We start from the raw sequence: 16,772 nt of genomic DNA, 5'->3' as shown, positions 1-16,772 counted from the left end.
ACTACAGAAATAATGATGATTTTGATTGATTTTAGTATTGAAAATAGCTTGAAATTTATTTAAAAATAGTGGAAATGTTTGATTTTTTGAGGATGATCAAGAGTAAACAAATGACATCATGCATCCAATATACATCTGCTGGTGGGTCTAATATATGTTCATGAATGAGCTGGCATTATTTATACAATTATTACAATACTGCATAACAGTAAATTCTTTATGTGAATAAAAAATAAAAATGATATTCATTTGTAAAGCCTGGAAACATAACTAATAAACAGAGGAAATGTTATTTTAGTGTCAGGAATGCTTGCATTGTTTATTCTGGACCACTTGTTTATTCTGATCACTTTACTGGGTAGTTGAAATAGTTGATTGGGCAGTTTCTTGTGCTCAATCACTAAAATAGAAGTGATACTAGTGAAATAGCTAAGAATTTGGTCAATCAGAACAATGTAATTGGCCTAAAATAGGAGTCATAGTGGGCAAATTCACCTATGCGTAAATATCATCGATGCAGTAAAATTCACGATAGTGTAATTTCATCAATTTTCCGTTAAATTTTGTACTTTTTGTTTTATTACCTTCAGAAAAAGATTCTCTACCATAAGAAAAAATAATATATATTTTAAATTCTTTGGCCCTCTAGACAAGCCATAGAACTACAGGACAGACCCTAGAAGGGGTAATGTTGGTGCCAGATCAGTCAGACTGTGGTTTGTATTTTGGATTATGTGCAGCCAGCAGTAACAGGCTGGTTGATCAGGCACTGATCCACTGGGAGGCCTGGTCGTGGTTTGGGCCGTGGGGGCACAGATCCCCAGAATACCCTCCAAGTAGACCCTAGCACATGCAGAGGGTAGTGTACCATAAGCTTCACTGGTGAATATTCTTCATCACTATTGCTATACAAATGGTTATCAAGAACAACAAAGTCAAAGGTTATGTCACTATCATTACCGTTACTCACATCCAAGGCCACACGAAAATATTAATTTTCTTTTGTGACAAGATACAACTGAACATGACTGAGATGGACTTCCTACAGCAAGGCATGGTGAACAATGGCTACTGAGATGGCATTCCCATAATGGAATGCGGGGTGCCCGATTTTCTGTTTACTGTACACACTGACCACACGGACTCATTCTCTTAGATGTAGGCCTACCAGCATTCTTGCACTAAATTTGAAGCTTCTAGAAATTTGGTTTAGAACAATGGAATGGACCCTCAAGTGGTTAAGATAAAACTAATACAACCTTTCTATTTGCAATTTTCACTGAATAACTTTAAATCTATGACATTATTGTTATATATTCACTGGCGAGCACTAAACCTTTAGGGTTCATACACTGCCTTGGGGGAATGGGAAGCACTCATATTCAACCCAAGGAAAGGCCAAATCCATCTCCTTGCATCAAGAACTCACCAGCATCAATCAAGAGCAGGGCATCTATGACTTGATTTACATGGAAGTTAAAAGGAAAGCTCCAGTATGGGTATCCTGTGGCTCTGTTGGAAACACGCTCATCTCACACAATCAGTGTCCCTGGTTCAGTCCCCGGTACAGGTGGAAACAGGCACGTTTCCTCACACCTACTGTCACTGTTCACCTAGCAATAAGTAGGTACCTGGTTGTTTGCATCCTGGGGGTCAAGATTAAAGGACATAATGAAAATAAGACAGTTTTCAATGACGCACTGACTTTCTTCTGTTACCCTGGATGGCTAACCCACCCTACCCTGGGTTATCCAAGGTGGCTAACCCTCCCTACCCTGGGTTATCCAAGGTGGCTAACCCTCCCTACCCTGGGTTATCCAAGGTGGCTAACCCTCCCTACCCTGAGTTATTTAAGGTGGCTAACCCTCCCTACCCTACTCCCTACCCAGTGTCTTCCATTGCAGACACTGCAAGGCTCCAGGCGGACATCAACCAAATCTTTCAGTGGGCTGCAGAAAACAATATGAAGTTCAACGATGAGAAATTTCAATTACTCAGATATGGTAAACATGAGGAAATTAAATCTTCATCAGAGTACAAAACAAATTCTGGCCACAAAATAGAGCGAAACACCAACGTCAAAGACCTGGGAGTGATTATGTCGGAGGATCTCACCTTCAAGGACCATAACATTGTATCAATCGCATCTGCTAGAAAAATGACAGGATGGATAATGAGAACCTTCAAAACTAGGGAGGCCAAGCCCATGATGACACTCTTCAGGTCACTTGTTCTATCTAGGCTGGAATATTGCTGCACTCTAACAGCACCTTTCAAGGCAGGTGAAATTGCCGACCTAGAAAATGTACAGAGAACTTTCACGGCGCGCATAACGGAGATAAAACACCTCAATTACTGGAAGCGCTTGAGGTTTCTAAACCTGTATTCCCTGGAACGCAGGAGGGAGAGATACATGATTATATACACCTGGAAAATCCTAGAGGGACTAGTACCGAACTTGCACACGAAAATCACTCACTACGAAAGCAAAAGACTTGGCAGACGATGCACCATCCCCCCAATGAAAAGCAGGGGTGTCACTAGCACGTTAAGAGACCATACAATAAGTGTCAGGGGCCCGAGACTGTTCAACTGCCTCCCAGCACACATAAGGGGGATTACCAACAGACCCCTGGCAGTCTTCAAGCTGGCACTGGACAAGCACCTAAATTCAGTTCCTGATCAGCCGGGCTGTGGCTCGTACGTTGGTTTGCGTGCAGCCAGCAGCAACAGCCTGGTTGATCAGGCGCTGATCCACCAGGAGGCCTGGTCACACACCGGGCCGCGGGGGCATTGACCCCCGAAACTCTCTCCAGGTAACTCCAGGTAAGGTGGCTAACCCTCCCTACCCTGGGTTATCCAAGGTGGCTAGCCCTTTCTACCCTGAGTTATCCAAGGTGGCTAGCCCTCCCTACCCTGGGTTATCCAAGGTGGCTAGCCCTCCCTACCCTGGGTTATCCAAGGTGGCTAACCCTCCCTTCCCTGGATTATCCAAGGTGGCTAACCCTCCCTACCCTGGGTTACGCATGGTGGCTAGCCCTCCCTACCTTGGGTTATCCAAGGTGGCTAACCCTCCATACCCTGGGTTATCCAAGGTGGCTAACCCTCCCTACCCTGGGTTATCCAAGGTGGCTAACCCTCCCTACCCTGGATTATCCAAGGTGGCTAACCCTCCCTACCCTGAGTTATTTAAGGTGGCTAACCCTCCCTACCCTGAGTTATCCAAGGTGGCTAGCCCTCCCTACCCTGGGTTATCCAAGGTGGCTAACCCTCCCTACCCTGGATTATCCAAGGTGGCTAACCCTCCCTACCCTGGGTTATCCAAGGTGGCTAACCTTCCCTACCCTGGGTTATCCAAGGTGGCTAACCCTCCCTACCCTGGGTTATCCAAGGTGGCTAACCCTCCCTTCCCCCTCCCTTACCCCCTGGATTATCCAAGGTGGCTAACCCTCCCTACCCTGGGTTATCCAAGGTGGCTAACCCTCCCTACCCTGGGTTATCCAAGGTGGCTAACCCTCCCTACCCTGGGTTATCCAAGGTGGCTAACCCTCCCTACCCTGGGTTATCCAAGGTGGCTAACCCTCCCTACCCTGGGTTATCCAAGGTGGCTAACCCTCCCTACCCTGAGTTATCCAAGGTGGCTAACCCTCCCTACCCTGGGTTATCCAAGGCGGCTAACCCTCCCTACCCTGGGTTATCCAAGGAGGCTAACCCTCCCTACCCTGGGTTATCCAAGGTGGCTAACCCTCCCTACCCTGGGTTATCCAAGGTGGCTAACCTTCCCTACCCTGGGTTATCCAAGGTGGCTAACCCTCCCTACCCTGAGTTATCCAAGGTGGCTAACCCTCCCTACCCTGGGTTATCCAAGGTGGCTAACCCTCCCTACCCTGGGTTATCCAAGGTGGCTAACCCTCCCTACCCTGGGTTATCCAAGGTGGCTAACCCTCCCTACCCTCGGTTATCCAAGGTGGCTAACCCTCCCAACCCTGGGTTAACCAAGGTGGCTAACCCTCCCTACCCTGGGTTATCCAAGGTGGCTAACCCTCCCTACCCTGGGTTATCCAAGGAGGCTAACCCTCCCTACCCTGGGTTATCCAAGGTGGCTAACCCTCCCTACCCTGGGTTATCCAAGGTGGCTAACCCTCCCTACCCTGGGTTAACCAAGGTGGCTAACCCTCCCTACGCTGGGTTATCCAAGGTGGCTAACCCTCCCTACCCTGGGTTATCCAAGGTGGCTAACCCTCCCTACCCTGGGTTATCCAAGGTGGCTAACCCTCCCTACCCCCTGGGTTATCCAAGGTGGCTAACCCTCCCTACCCTGGGTTATCCAAGGTGGCTAACCCTCCCTACCCTGGGTTATCCAAGGTGGCTAACCCTCCCTACCCTGAGTTATCCAAGGTGGCTAACCCTCCCTACCCTGGGTTATCCAAGGTGGCTAACCCTCCCTACCCTGGGTTATCCAAGGTGGCTAACCCTCCCTACCCTGGGTTATCCAAGGTGGCTAACCCTCCCTACCCTGGGTTATCCAAGGTGGCTAACCTTCCCTACCCTGGGTTATCTAAGGTGGCTAACCCTCCCTACCCTGGGTTATCCAAGGTGGCTAACCCTCCCTACCCTGGGTTATCCAAGGTGGCTAACCCTCCCTACCCTGAGTTATCCAAGGTGGCTAACCCTCCGTACCCTGGGTTATCCAAGGTGGCCAACCCTCCCTACCCTGGGTTATCCAAGGTGGCTAACCCTCCCTACCCTGGGTTATCCAAGGTGGCTAACCCTCCCAACCCTGGGTTATCCAAGGTGGCTAACCCTCCCTACCCTGGGTTATCCAAGGTGGCTAACCCTCCCTACCCTGGGTTATCCAAGGTGGCTAACCCTCCCTACCCTGGGTTATCCAAGGTGGCTAACCCTACCTACCCTGGGTTATCCAAGGTGGCTAACCCTCCCTACCCTGGGTTATCCAAGGTGGCTAACCCTCCCTACCCTGGGTTATCCAAGGTGGCTAACCCTCCCTACCCTGGGTTATCCAAGGTGGCTAACCCTCCCTACCCTGGGTTATCCAAGGTGGCTAACCCTCCCTACCCTGGGTTATCCAAGGTGGCTAACCCTCCCTACCCTGAGTTATCCAAGGTGGCTAACCCTCCGTACCCTGGGTTATCCAAGGTGGCCAAGCCTCCCTACCCTGGGTTATCCAACGTGGCTAACCCTCCCTACCCTGGGTTATCCAAGGTGGCTAACCCTCCCTACCCTGGGTTATCCAAGGTGGCTAACCCTCCCAACCCTGGGTTATCCAAGGTGGCTAACCCTCCCTACCCTGGGTTATCCAAGGTGGCTAACCCTCCCTACCCTGGGTTATCCAAGGTGGCTAACCCTCCCTACCCTGGGTTATCCAAGGTGGCTAACCCTCCCTACCCTGGGTTATCCAAGGTGGCTAACCCTCCCTACCCTGGGTTATCCAAGGTGGCTAACCCTCCCTACCCTGGATTATCCAAGGTGGCTAACCCTCCCTACCCTGGATTATCCAAGGTGGCTAACCCTCCCTACCCTGGGTTATCCAAGGTGGCTAACCCTCCCTACCCTGGGTTATCCAAGGTGGCTAACCCTCCCTACCCTGGGTTATCCAAGGTGGCTAACCCTCCCTACCCTGGGTTATCCAAGGTGGCTAACCCTCCCTACCCTGGGTTATCCAAGGTGGCTAACCCTCCCTACCCTGGGTTATCCAAGGCGGCTAACCCTCCCTACCCTGGGTTATCCAAGGTGGCTAACCCTCCCTACCCTGGGTTATCCAAGGTGGCTAACCCTCCCTACCCTGGATTATCCAAGGTGGCTAACCCTCCCTACCCTGGGTTATCCAAGGTGGCTAACCCTCCCTACCCTGGGTTATCCAAGGTGGCTAACCCTCCCTACCCTGGGTTATCCAAGGTGGCTAACCCTCCCTACCCTGGGTTATCCAAGGTGGCTAACCCTCCCTACCCTGGATTATCCAAGGTGGCTAACCCTCCCTACCCTGGATTATCCAAGGTGGCTAACCCTCCCTACCCTGGGTTATCCAAGGTGGCTAACCCTCCCTACCCTGGGTTATCCAAGGTGGCTAACCCTCCCTACCCTGGGTTATCCAAGGTGGCTAACCCTCCCTACCCTGGGTTATCCAAGGTGGCTAACCCTCCCTACCCTGGGTTATCCAAGGTGGCTAACCCTCCCTACCCTGGGTTATCCAAGGCGGCTAACCCTCCCTACCCTGGGTTATCCAAGGTGGCTAACCCTCCCTACCCTGGGTTATCCAAGGTGGCTAACCCTCCCTACCCTGGGTTATCCAAGGCGGCTAACCCTCCCTACCCTGGGTTATCCAAGGTGGCTAACCCTCCCTACCCTGGGTTATCCAAGGTGGCTAACCCTCCCTACCCTGGGTTATCCAAGGTGGCTAACCCTCCCTACCCTGGGTTATCCAAGGTGGCTAACCCTCCCTACCCTGGGTTATCCAAGGTGGCTAACCCTCCCTACCCTGGATTATCCAAGGTGGCTAACCCTCCCTACCCTGGGTTATCCAAGGTGGCTAACCCTCCCTACCCTGGGTTATCCAAGGTGGCTAACCTTCCCTACCCTGGGTTATCCAAGGTGGCTAACCCTCCCTACCCTGGGTTATCCAAGGTGGCTAACCCTCCCTACCCTGGGTTATCCAAGGTGGCTAACCCTCCCTACCCTGGGTTATCCAAGGTGGCTAACCCTCCCTACCCTGGGTTATCCAAGGTGGCTAACCCTCCCTACCCTGGGTTATCCAAGGTAGCTAACCCTCCCTACCCTGGGTTATCCAAGGTAGCTAACCCTCCCTACCCTGGGTTATCCAAGGTGGCTAACCCTCCCTACCCTGGGTTATCCAAGGTAGCTAACCCTCCCCCTTAGTTCATTGTTTAGTTATAATAATAATAATAATAATAATAATAATAATAATAATAATAATAATAATAATAATAATAATAATAATAATAATAATCTCTACCTTGGGTTAAAAATCCCAACAAATCTCATCACATCGGAATGGATCCATGGGAAGGCCAGATCCCTCTCCTTGGATCAAAATCCCGTGAGGGCCTCTATAAGGTTGACAGTACAATGAACCTGGTTAAGACGGCCACAACAGCTGCGTTAACATATTTCACAACATTCTACATTCTTTGTCAAGTTTTTCCAAAATAAATTAATATGCAAACATTACCACTTACGTCACATCTGCATAATTTTGACGATACACAACAAACTTTCAATATAATGAAGATAATTGAACTAACTTGAGGGATGTGACTTGTTGATGTCAGGTTTGAGAGCTACTAAAACTTAGGCCAAGTTCAGTCTAACTTACCTGATGCTGCTGAAGCAATAGTGACCAACTTGAGCCAGAACTGAAGGTAGGAAAGATAAATTTGCTTTGAAAATATTAATGAGAACAAAAGTTTTCACTTGATTTGGTTAAATTCTGTGGCAACACAACTAGAGAGGAACTCAACTGAGTCAACAACAGGCTTCATGGTGTTCTTGGAAATGCACATTCAATTCAAGTTTATTCTCTATAAGGGTTCAAAGTTTGTTCTCTATAAGGATTACAATGCTGAGTTTACAGAAATTTGGTTATTGTTTGGTTTACATGTAGTAAAATTGTGATTACAGAGTGTACCACTAGAACGCTTAGCATGGCTAGGCATTTCGGGCATACTTAGTTTTATTCTTAATTGTAAAATATTACAAATTATGAGGTAAGTTGGTCTTATGGCTAAGTGACTAAATACTAGTTTATAAGTTTAGCAATGTGAATGCTTTTGTTTTGGCACAGTACATAGTTTCAGTATTGGAGTATCACAGGATTCATTATTTTAAGACTGAGATTAATATTTCTGTTTATGGTCAAATGAGTGAGCGAGTGTAAGTGTGAACCACCAGGTGGTATTCGTGTAGTTAGTTGACGGGGTGTATCAGGGAGATAAGATGTTTTCTAATGGTAGTTTTGAAGGTGATGAATGTGTCTGCAGTTCTAGAGTTCTCAGGTAGGGTATTCCAGATTTTAGGGCCTTTGACATACATTGAATTTTTGTAAAGGTTTAGTCGGACACGGGGAATGTCGTAGAGATGTTTGTGTCTGGTGTTATGCCTGTGGGTTCTGTCACAACTATCAAGAAAGCGTTTTAGGTCAAGGTTGATATTAGAGTTTAAGGCCCTGTAGATATAGATTGCACAGTAGTAAGTGTGGATGTACTGAACTGGGAGTAAGTTTAGATCTTTGAAGAGTGGGGGGGGGTGTGTGCTGCCAGGGATGGGATTTAGTGATTATTCTTACTGCAGCTTTTTGTTGGGTTATTATTGGCTTTAGGTGTGTTGCTGCAGTTGATCCCCAAGCACAAATAGCATAGGTGAGGTATGGATAAATAAGTGAGTGGTATAGTGTGAGAAGGGCATTTTGCGGCACGTAGTATCGTATCTTGGAGAGGATCCCAACCGTTTTGGATACTTTTTTGGCTATATGCTGGATATGGGTGCTGAAATTCAGGTTGTTGTCAAGGTATAAGCCTAGGAAGGGTTGATTCATTACCTTTGTAACTTGCCATGATTGTGACCAGATCTACCTGGAGTTCATTACCTTTGTAACTAGTTCAGCTATCATAACTTTGGGATCCAGTCCCTGGACCCATTATGTACCTTTGTAATCTTTTGACTACCGCCCACAGGATGGTTATGGGGTGCATAATAAAGATATTAAACTCAACTAAGGGTTCCAATGTGGGGTTTACAGGTTTTGGGTTTTGTATGGTTTACATATTATAAAATACTAATTACAGAGGGGGCCACTAGGACACCTAGCCTGGCTAGGCATTTTGAGCAGACTTAGATTAATTCTTAACATTAAATCCTTACAGATTATGATATTAAGGCTAAGTGACAACATCATAATTTGTGAGTTTAGCAATGTGAATGCTTTTGTTTTGGCACAATACAAAGTGTCTATATTGGAGTATCATAGGCAAACTTATGACTAGTTAGGATTTATTATTTTAAGATTAAGATTAGTATTTCTGGGTTTATAGTCAGTGGGTGAGTGAGTAATTGTGAACCACCAGGTGGTTATCATGTAGTTAGTTGTCGGGGTGTATCAGGGAGATAAGATGTTTTCTAACTGTAGTTTTGAAAGTGATGAATGTGTCTGCAGTTCTAGAGTTTTCAGGTAGGGTGTTCCAGATTTTAGGTCCTTTGAAATACATTGAATTTTTGTAAAGGTTTAGTCGAACACGGGGAATGTCAGAGATGTTTGTGTCTGGTGTTATGCCTATGGATCCTGTCACAACTATCAAGAAAGCGTTTAAGGTCAAGGTTAATATTGAAATTTAAGGTCCTGTAGATATAGATTGCACAGTATTAAGTGTGGATGTTCTGAACAGGGAGTAAGTTTAGATCTATGAAGAGTGGGGGGAGGGGGTGTTGCCAGGGATGGGATTTAGTGATTATTCTTACTGAGGCTTTTTGTTGGGTTATTATTGGCTTTAGGTGTGTTGCTGCAGTTGATCCCCAAGAACAAATAGCATAGGTGAGGTATGGATAAATAAGTGAGTGGTATAAGAGGGCAACTACTTAAAGTCATACCTCAGCAACGGAAACCAATATGTGTACACAAATGGAGCAAACTCTTCCACACAGCCAATTACAGTTGGTGTCCCACAGGGTAGTGTCCTTGGCCCTCTTCTCTTTCTCGTTTACATAAATGACCTACTAAATGCATCGCAACTACTTAAACCCACACTATTTGCAGATGACACTACATATGTCTTCTCCCACCCGAGCCCAGTCATACTAGGTAATACTCTAGGTAATATCTCTCTTACTGTGAATACCGAATTACAGAAAATATCTACCTGGATGAGGACTAACAAACTTACTCTTAACATTGACAAAACCTACTTCATTCAGTTTGGTAACAGAGCTACAGAAGTCCTTCTTAACATAATGATAAACAGATCATCTATCACAAAGCTCACAGAGGGAAAATTCTTAGGAATCCACCTTGATAATAGACTCAAATTTCAAACACATGTACAACAAATTTCCAAGAAAATCTCCAAGACCGTAGGTATACTATGGAAGATACGGTACTATGTTCCACAATCAGCCCTCCTGGCCCTATATCACTCATTTATTTACCCCTATCTCACCTATGGAATTTGTGCATGGGGCTCAACAACAATAAACCATCTCAGACCATTAATTACCCAACAAAAGGCTGCAGTCAGAATAACAAATTCCCACTACAGTCAGCACACTCCACCAATATTCAAAACTCTAAACCCCAATGGAAATAAGTCACTGTGTCTGACTTTTTGGGTTATCCTAGGTTCTCTACACATATGCTGCTATGTATGATAATTCTATGTAACTGTATTTGTGTATACCTGAATAAACTTACTTACTTACTCTCCATACAAAACATCCATACCTATTATTGTGGTGTCACGCCCCTTGTGCAGATATCCAAGAACTAGCTACAAGCAGTATTAAAACAGGGAAGTGTTTTTGGGTATGCCCAAATGAGATAAATCTGTGGACTAAAATCACAAGGGTATTAAAAGAGGTCAACATCAAAGCTGCTTTCATAGAAAACCTGGAAGCTTTCTACAACAGATGGGAACATAAAAAGTCTGGGCTGAATGGTACTGCCCTTGATACTGGCCATGTAGTCAGAAACTGTAAGGCTGGAGATGATGTCCAGGTAGTCAGTAAATGGGGGGCTGATAGTGCTGTCCTGGGAGACAGTAATGGTGAAGCTGGAGGTGCTGTCCTGGGAGACAGTAATGGTGAAGCTGGAGGTGCTGTCCTGGGAGACAGTAATGGTGAAGCTGGAGATGCTGTCCTGGGAGACAGTAATGGGGAAGCTGGAGATGCTGTCCTGGGAGACAGTAATGGTGAAGCTAGAGATTTTGTCCAGGTAGTCGGGAATTATACGCAGGAAGGAATACATATAAATGACCTCATAGGGGACAGGAGCCATAGTAGGGAAACAAGTGTAGTCAAAGATAAGATAAAACCAATATTGCAAACTAGAAATACCGCAGGAAATAGCAAACAAGAGGACTCCACTAGCAATAGTGAGGATATATTACCAAAAACAACTGGTGGGAGCTCCATTGTTGGTGCTAGGGAGGATAGAAGTAAGACAGGGAAACATGCACCAACAGGGAATACAGTCACAGAAACCCAAGGCAAACGGAAACCAAGCCTGTGCAAATACTATGCACTCGGTATCTGCTGGCATGGGAAATCTGGAAAAACAGATGGGACGTGCAACTATGACCACCCTAGAAAATGCCATGCCCATATAACAACAGGAAAATGCAAACTCCCTTCCTGTAAGCTTTTTCACCCTGAACTGTGTACCTCTTCAGTACAGGAAAGACTGTGCTATAACTTAAATTGCCAGGCATACCATCTAAAGGGGACAAAAAGATACAAAACATCCAGGCCATGGGAAAACCTGGGTAGCCACAGCCACTCAAGAGGGAGAGGTTTTTTAGTGCCAGGAAGGAAAAAAAACTGGCAGGAAATGGCAGAAATCGTACACCAAATCCAGTCATTCCTGGAGTGGAACCACAGTCGATGGCCTCCACTCCAAACCAACAGATACAGATACTAATGCCGGAAAAAAATCCCCCCCCCAGTACCAACAATACCACCAGTCCGATAACATTCTTCTTTGCAAATATACAGGGTCTAAAGCCAGCAACAAACAACAAAATACCTTTCATCCGTGGACTGCTTGCAGAGGCAAAGGCAATGTTCGCGGCTTTCACTGAGACCCACATAAAGCATCACTTGGACAACGAAATATGGATCCCAGGTTACAACCTATACAGATGTGACAGAGTGAACAGGCAAAAAGGGGGGGGGGGTTGGCCTGTACATTGCAGAGTCACTTGTTTGCACAGAACTGCTAAATGCCTCAAATGATGTAGTGGAAGTTTTAGCAGTAAAGGTCGAGAACCCAAACCTAGTCATTGTGGTAGTCTACAAGCCTCCGGATGCAACATCCCAGCAATTCCAGGAACAGCTGTTAAAAATTGACCACTGTCTGGAAAACCTTCCAGCTCCTGCACCCAACATCTTGCTCCTGGGGGATTTCAACTTAAGGCACCTAAAATGGAGGAATATAGCAAATAATATTGTTGCAGTAATAACACCAGGAGGCAGCTCTGATGAAAACTCACACTCACGCGAGCTTTTAAATCTCTGCACAAAATTCAATTTAAACCAGCAAATAATAGAGCCTACTAGACTGGAGAATACACTAGACCTCATCTTCACTAACAATGATGATCTGATAAGAAATGTCACCATATCAAAAACAATATACTCAGATCAGTGGGCTGCAGAAAACAATATGAAGTTCAACGATGAGAAATTTCAATTACTCAGATATGGTAAACATGAGGAAATTAAATCTTCATCAGAGTACAAAACAAATTCTGGCCACAAAATAGAGCGAAACACCAACGTCAAAGACCTGGGAGTGATTATGTCGGAGGATCTCACCTTCAAGGACCATAACATTGTATCAATCGCATCTGCTAGAAAAATGACAGGATGGATAATGAGAACCTTCAAAACTAGGGAGGCCAAGCCCATGATGACACTCTTCAGGTCACTTGTTCTATCTAGGCTGGAATATTGCTGCACTCTAACAGCACCTTTCAAGGCAGGTGAAATTGCCGACCTAGAAAATGTACAGAGAACTTTCACGGTGCGCATAACGGAGATAAAACACCTCAATTACTGGGAGCGCTTGAGGTTTCTAAACCTGTATTCCCTGGAACGCAGGAGGGAGAGATACATGATTATATACACCTGGAAAATCCTAGAGGGACTAGTACCGAACTTGCACACGAAAATCACTCACTACGAAAGCAAAAGACTTGGCAGACGATGCACCATCCCCCCAATGAAAAGCAGGGGTGTCACTAGCACGTTAAGAGACCATACAATAAGTGTCAGGGGCCCGAGACTGTTCAACTGCCTCCCAGCACACATAAGGGGGATTACCAACAGACCCCTGGCAGTCTTCAAGCTGGCACTGGACAAGCACATAAAGTCAGTTCCTGATCAGCCGGGCTGTGGCTCGTACGTTGGTTTGCGTGCAGCCAGCAGCAACAGCCTGGTTGATCAGGCGCTGATCCACCAGGAGGCCTGGTCACAGACCGGGCCGCGGGGGCGTTGACCGCCGAAACTCTCTCCAGGTAGACTCCAGGTAATTGAGGTTCAGTCATGTATGCGCGGAGCCCCAGACCGACATAATGAGATTAGTCACGAGGGGCATTCACCAAATTCAACTTCAATAACAAAAACAAAGTGGGACCAAGTAAACCAAGTCCTAACCGATATAAGCTGGGAAGATATACTAAGCAACACAGACCCCAACTTATGCCTAGAACAGATTAACTCGGTGGCACTCGATGTATGCACAAGGCTTATTCCTCTAAGAAAAAGGAGGAGTAGATGTAAAACAGAAAGAGACAGGCACTCCCTTTATAGGCGACGGAAAAGAATAACAGAGCGGCTAAAAGAGGTCAATATATCTGAAATGCGTAGGGAGACACTGGTCAGAGAAATAGCAAGCATCGAACTTAAGCTAAAAGAATCCTTTAGGAGTCAGGAATCGCGGGAAGAACTGAAAGCCATAAATGAAATCGAAAGAAACCCAAAGTATTTCTTCTCCTATGCCAAATCAAAATCGAGAACAACGTCCAGTATTGGGCCCCTACTTAAACAAGATGGGTCCTACACAGATGACAGCAAGGAAATGAGTGAGCTACTCAAGTCCCAATATGACTCAGTTTTTAGCAAGCCGCTAACCAGACTGAGAGTCGAAGATCAAAATGAATTTTTTATGAGAGAGCCACAAAATTTGATTAACACAAGCCTATCCGATGTTATCCTGACGCCAAATGACTTCGAACAGGCGATAAATGACATGCCCATGCACTCTGCCCCAGGGCCAGACTCATGGAACTCTGTGTTCATCAAGAACTGCAAGAAGCCCCTATCACGAGCCTTTTCCATCCTATGGAGAGGGAGCATGGACACAGGGGTCGTCCCACAGTTACTAAAAACAACAGACATAGCCCCACTCCACAAAGGGGGCAGTAAAGCAACAGCAAAGAACTACAGACCAATAGCACTAACATCCCATATCATAAAAATCTTTGAAAGGGTCCTAAGAAGCAAGATCACCACCCATCTAGAAACCCATCAGTTACACAATCCAGGGCAACATGGGTTTAGAACAGGTCGCTCCTGTCTGTCTCAACTATTGGATCACTACGACAAGGTCCTAAATGCACTAGAAGACAAAAAGAATGCAGATGTAATATATACAGACTTTGCAAAAGCCTTCGACAAGTGTGACCATGGCGTAATAGCGCACAAAATGCGTGCTAAAGGAATAACAGGAAAAGTCGGTCGATGTATCTATAATTTCCTCACCAACAGAACACAGAGAGTAGTCGTCAACAGAGTAAAGTCCGAGGCAGCTACGGTGAAAAGCTCTGTTCCACAAGGCACAGTACTCGCTCCCATCTTGTTCCTCATCCTCATATCCGACATAGACAAGGATGTCAGCCACAGCACCGTGTCTTCCTTTGCAGATGACACCCGAATCTGCATGACAGTGTCTTCCATTGCAGACACTGCAAAGCTCCAGGCGGACATCAACCAAATCTTTCAGTGGGCTGCTGAAAACAATATGAAGTTCAACGATGAGAAATTTCAATTACTCAGATATGGTAAACATGAGGAAATTAAATCTTCATCAGAGTACAAAACAAATTCTGGCCACAAAATAGAGCGAAACACCAACGTCAAAGACCTGGGAGTGATTATGTCGGAGGATCTCACCTTCAAGGACCATAACATTGTATCAATCGCATCTGCTAGAAAAATGACAGGATGGATAATGAGAACCTTCAAAACTAGGGATGCCAAGCCCATGATGACACTCTTCAGGTCACTTGTTCTATCTAGGCTGGAATATTGCTGCACACTAACAGCACCTTTCAAGGCAGGTGAAATTGCCGACCTAGAAAATGTACAGAGAACTTTCACGGCGCGCATAACTGAGATAAAACACCTCAATTATTGGGAGCGCTTGAGGTTCCTAAACCTGTATTCCCTGGAACGCAGGAGGGAGAGATACATGATTATATACACCTGGAAAATCTTAGAGGGACTAGTACCGAACTTGCACACGAAAATCACTCACTACGAAAGCAAAAGACTTGGCAGACGATGCACCATCCGCCCAATGAAAAGCAGGGGTGTCACTAGCACGTTAAGAGACCATACAATAAGTGTCAGGGGCCCGAGACTGTTCAACTGCCTCCCAGCACACATAAGGGGGATTACCAACAGACCCCTGGCAGTCTTCAAGCTGGCACTGGACAAGCACCTAAAGTCAGTTCCAGATCAGCCGGGCTGTGGCTCGTACGTTGGTTTGCGTGCAGCCAGCAGCAACAGCCTGGTTGATCAGGCTCTGATCCACCAGGAGGCCTGGTCACAGACCGGGCCGCGGGGGCGTTGACCCCCGGAACTCTCTCCAGGTAAACTCCAGGTACTACATACATAGAACACTTAACTCTGATATAAACCCTCCCCTCAAACGTCTCCTTGCCAACCTCAACAGAACACATGACCATAACACAAGGCACAGATCACTCTTTGATGTTCCTCGTGTCCTTCTCACACTATGCAAAAACTCAATGCACATAAAAGTCCCAAAAATCTGGAATTCACTACCTGTGAATATAAAAGAAACACTGTCTGTTAATAAATTCAAGTCTCTTAAAATTCACTTACTCACCCACAACCAAATAAATACTGAATAATTATCTCATAAATGTTTAACCTGTGACCCAATCAAACTTTGTTATTTTTAATTACATTATCTAACAGAATACTCCATTCTACTGAATGTTCAGCAACACAGTAAATGACCATATGACCTGTCTTTGAAATACTCATTTGTGCTTAATTGTTAACTGTTTACAACAATGTTTACCACTGAATATATCAGTGCTTAGTTAATCTTAAGTTAATTTTAAGCCTGCCCATAATGCTCTGCTTTGACATAAGAACATAAGAAAGAAAAAACACTGCAACAGGCCTACTGACCCATGCAGAGCAGGTCCATGTCCCCCCCCCCCGGATTAGACCAATGACCCACCCCCCGGATTAGACCAATGACCCACCCCCGGATTATCCCAATGACCCACCCAGCCAGGTCATCTCCACTCAAGGATGGAGCACTGCACCAGACCCAGCAGCACAAGCTAGTCAGGTCCAACTCACACCCACCCACACCCACTCATGGATTTATCTAACCTATTTTTAAAACTACACAACGTTTTAGCCTCAATAACTGTATTCGGGACCCGAGTCTCGGGGCCCGAGACTGTTCAACTGCCTCCCAGCATACATAAGGGGGATTACCAACAGACCCCTGGCAGTCTTCAAGCTGGCACTGGACAAGCACCTGAAGTCGGTTCCTGACCAGCCGGGCTGTGGCTCGTACGTTGGTTTGCGTGCAGCCAGCAGCAACAGCCTGGTTGATCAGGCTCTGATCCACCAGGAGGCCTGGTCACAGACCGGACCGCGGGGGCGTTGACCCCCGGAACTCTCTCCAGGTAACCTCCAGGTATTACCAAACCAGTGCTTTCCTATATCCTTCCTGAATCTGAATTTTTCCAACTTGAAACCAT

At 46.1% G+C, this 16,772-nt stretch overlaps 1 protein-coding gene across 7 annotated transcripts in view; it reads right to left on the bottom strand.

Annotated features, from left to right (window-relative positions):
- Positions 1 to 7,520, bottom strand: part of LOC128695781 (zinc finger protein 271) — a 120,383-nt gene extending 112,863 nt beyond the window's left edge. For 4 of the 7 annotated variants that reach the window (XR_011393055.1, XM_053786602.2, XM_070093144.1 and 1 more), the window contains exon 1: positions 7,215 to 7,314. The gene's annotated coding sequence lies outside the window, so the exon portion shown is untranslated. Of the gene's footprint in view, positions 1 to 1,429; positions 1,647 to 7,214; positions 7,315 to 7,351 lie in introns of those variants that run through there. The other 3 variants (XR_011393056.1, XM_053786603.2, XM_053786600.2) reach the window with 3 other exon arrangements.
- Positions 7,521 to 16,772: the final 9,252 nt, after the last annotated feature.

The sequence above is a fragment of the Cherax quadricarinatus genome, chromosome 41 (assembly GCF_038502225.1).
Source record: "Cherax quadricarinatus isolate ZL_2023a chromosome 41, ASM3850222v1, whole genome shotgun sequence".
Classification (NCBI taxonomy): Eukaryota; Metazoa; Arthropoda; class Malacostraca; order Decapoda; family Parastacidae; genus Cherax; species Cherax quadricarinatus.
The sequence above is the reverse complement of the archived record's forward strand: the minus strand, read 5'-3'. Positions and strand labels throughout refer to the sequence as shown.